Raw genomic sequence first — 4,098 nt, 5'->3', positions numbered from 1 at the left:
ACTCCTCTTTTAGAATAGACATCCTGTTAGCTAAAGCTTTGGTTGAGGAGGTATTGTTTTTATAACGTTAAACTATTTGTAAGAATTCTCTCCATTGAAGGTAAAGTACATTTCCCACTTGTTATCAGGATCAACACATTACCTCCAAATCTTAGTTTTTAGAAGCAAAATTTCCCTGCACCAAAGAAATTTTAAAAGATATTGGAGGTAAAAGAGAGAAATGTAAGAAGGTAAAATACATAAAGAAAGGTTTACATCATTGCCACCAAATGCTTTTGAGGCCCAAAGAACTAGCCAAGTGGTTAAGCCTACAGTAGGTACTGTGGGGAGTTTAGGTTAAAAAAAATTTTTTTTTCCTTAGTAATGAAGATCTAGGACACAGCCAAACTTTAACTTTGCTTTAAAGATGCTACAAAGAGAAAGTCCAGCCAAGTTTGCTGAATAAATCAAGAGGGGGAAGCTTCCTACCCAGAGCATGGGGATAAATTGAACTTTGAAGACAAAACCTTTGGCTCATCTAAATATCTCTACTAACATTTCCCTTTCCCAAGACATTTCTTCAGCCTGAGAAACAAGGAAACAGCCACCTCCACCCTGCCTTTTAAATGACCCTGGTTGGTCAGGTCAAGACCAACGGAAAAATATGAAGTCTCCCAAACACAGGAGTCAGTGCCAACTTGTTTGATACTGAAGTAAAAAAACCCAAAAAACAAAAGCAAAGAGCAAAGTACTCTGAAAGAAGGCCCTAGCTACATCTACGGAAGATTACATACAACTAATGGCCCACTACCCGAAAAACCAAGATTTCAAATTAATACTTCATTAATCTCTACTGCCTTTGACAATGATTGGCTACCTAGAAAATGGGACCTTAAGTATTGCCTCATGTGGATGCAAAGGATTCCTAGCCAGGGGAGGAGAAAACAGAATGCTTTCCTCCTGGATGCTGCCCGTCTTCTTTCTACCCATTCCAACTGAAATACTCCAAGAAAAAAAACGTAGGAAGTTTCAAGTCTTATCTCCTTCCCACAAATTATGTTGCAAAGGACTTAATTCTCAAAAAGAAGGGGATCCAATGGGGAAGGGAAAGGAGGTAATGTGGTTGGAACATCTAATTTGCTAGGAACCTCAGCAGATCCAGGGTGTACTGGTTTAGCCAACACCCTTTTAAGTCAGACACAAACTGCAGCCTGTATTTGTTCTCTCTGTTGGCACTGCTCACTAGCCCCTCCACCCATATCTGTGTTCTCAACGTTTGACTCTTGCCACAGTGATAACAAAGGGAAAGGACAGGAAAAAAATAAAATAGAACCGTAAGGTAACTGTAATATCAGTTTCTAGATAGATCTCAGCCTCCTTATCCCCTTCCCCTCAAACTTGTAACTAAGCATTAAAGGTTTCTTCTGTCCTCCCCCAGCAGTTAGTCAGAAATTGATATTTAATTCTACATTACACTTGCTCCTTTCCTTTAAGGCATTATGTGCTTCTTTCTACTTCTACGTGGGGGGAGAACAGGATTTTTACTTAGGAGCCATCTCACTTGTGGGTATCCCTCTTGCAGCTTTGTCTGTGCAGACTCAATGAGTTATTACTCAGCAATTGTGAACAGCAGCCGACTTGTCCGTACAGTTACTCATAAACAAGTATGAGAAACGCCTCAATACCCTAAAACCCACTCAGATAGTGTTTATGTTATTCTGTCTACATACATGAGGGGGTAACTCATTCCTTCTATACCATATTGGCTTAAATAGAACAATTTTGGGGAAGTTATGTATTTTCAACATGCTCAGAAAGGCCGATGAGGAATTCTAAAAGCTGTTGCTTCCTTGGGGTGGAGACAGGAATCAGGAGGGCAAATCAAGGTCCCAACTGGGGACCAGGAAGTAAGGGTGAGCCAGATTCCAGAAGCAGCTGGCATAGTGGTACACCCTACCTGCTGGGTGTGTTCCTAGGCTATTTCCAAAGTGTCTGGTGACACATCTGTAGCTTCACGTATTCAAGGCTGCTATTTAGAGCATTCTACCCTGCCAGTGACCCAGCCTGGTCTACACGCAGCAACTCTCTTTAACCCTTAAGCCAACATTCGATTTATTAAGCCTCACTGGGTTATGAAAAAGGGATGGGGCAAAAGAGAGGGGTTGAGTGTAGCTTCTGTATGACAGACTGTCAATATGCAAGAAGGGCAGATGTGGGCAAAGAATTGACCAGAAGGATCCCTATCACCACTACCCCAATTTTATGTTTGCTTTAAAAATGCTTCTTCGCTCACGACTGTACAACTTTTTGAAGACATAACACAAGTTATCATCCATACAGTATACCCACTTCATTACCAACCATTCCCTGAACATCTTGATCTCACCCCACCCATCATCCCTTTCAAAATTGAATTTCATAAAGGATCAAAGAGAAAACCACAAGGCCATAAAGATCTCTCAAGAGGCTCAGACTGCCTTCAGTGACACTGAGTGCAGAAGTCAAAGGGCACGACAGTTGGAAAAGATCAGTGCGAGAGGGGAAAAGTCAACCACACAACAAAGGAAACCATACTTTATTAAACAGGAAACAAAAACAATTTTGGGGGCAAAGAGATTAAAAAAAAAAAAAGAGGAATGACTGGAAGAGAGGAAAGGGCAAGTGGTCACAAGGAAGGGATGAGATGGGTGGTCTGTGGCATCTGTGTTTGCCTTAGAACCGTGCAGGCACATACACCAGCCCCTCTACCCTCCATGCACTCTTAGACCAAAAAGCCAATACAATTGCATCTTCAGAGATATATCCAGGCTTTTCTTCCTGCATTCTGTAGCTGGTTTCACCTTCAGCCCTGGACAGTCATGTAGGGTCTTTGCTGGAGAAAATTTAGGTCTTTCCAACCATAGGCCTGTTCCACAAAGCAGCAGTTTCAACTCCTGGAGAAGTTCCCTCCTATTTGCACTCACCAGAGAAGCCAGGGGCCCTTGGTCAAAGCCCCAGATCTCAAAGAAAAATGTCAAACCTTTAGAACTAGTTATTTTATTAAATGATATTAATACACATTTCAAAAGGATTTCATTGTTGTTGCCTCTAAAGCATGTACTTGTTTTGTTTTCCACACTGAACACGTGAGAATATCAATCCAACATATCTAATTTTAATCTTAACAGGCACCCCAGCCCATTCGAAAAAAGGGGGGAGGGGGAGGAGGGGAAGAAAAAAAGGGGAAAAAGCAGTAATTTACAGCGGCTTCAAAACAATAACAGCTGAAGCTTAATTCTGCATGAACCAGTAACTTCAGGATTGATAGTGAATATTTTGCGATTAGAAGTTTAGCATATTCACATTATCTAGATAGGTTTGCTGTACCATATATATCACAAACATTGTACTCCTGGGATCGGAAAGGATAAAAGGCCTATTCTCTTATCATTTTACCCTCCCTGGAAACAAACCAAATTCTGTTTATTCTCAACTTTTGGGAGGGCAGAGGGGAGCAGGGAGACAGGTTTCATCTAAGCTGACTGAAGAGTAAACTCTTACAAAATACTCAAGGACTCAATTTCTGATACTGTATCACTGTGTTTTAAGTGGTACCAGTGTATTCATGGCCCCCACCCACTGATTCTCTGTCTGTGATTTTACAGTGAGCACCAAGGACGTTAGTAACAACTTCACATATTCTGCTTGCATATGAATCATGTCCTTGCCAAGATACACTATGCTATGCTTTCTTTAAAAAAATCTTGTTTATTTTTTAAACTCAGGTTGAAATACAAAAGTCAGAGCATGGGCACGGAGTTTTAAATCACAGACAAAGAAAGAATAAAACCCCTTTGTTTCATGTTATGAATACCAGAATTGTCTTTTTTGTTTCACTATATCACATATATACATTGTTGTCTTCATTTACTGCTGTAGACAGATTTCCTTAAAGTTAACAACAGCTGACAAGTCACATACAAATCCTCACTTCCATCTTGAAACAAATGCACTGAGGATTTTGTGGCTTAAAAAAAAAAAAAAAAACACTCCACAAAAAAACCAACCCTTAAAAGTCCATCTTTTAAACTGTACAACAAGGTCCTTCTTTCATGGATTAGCTATCATGCTTTTGAGGAC

The sequence above is a fragment of the Phocoena phocoena genome, chromosome 1 (assembly GCF_963924675.1).
Source record: "Phocoena phocoena chromosome 1, mPhoPho1.1, whole genome shotgun sequence".
In the NCBI taxonomy this organism is placed as follows: Eukaryota; Metazoa; Chordata; class Mammalia; order Artiodactyla; family Phocoenidae; genus Phocoena; species Phocoena phocoena.
The sequence above is the reverse complement of the archived record's forward strand: the minus strand, read 5'-3'. Positions refer to the sequence as shown.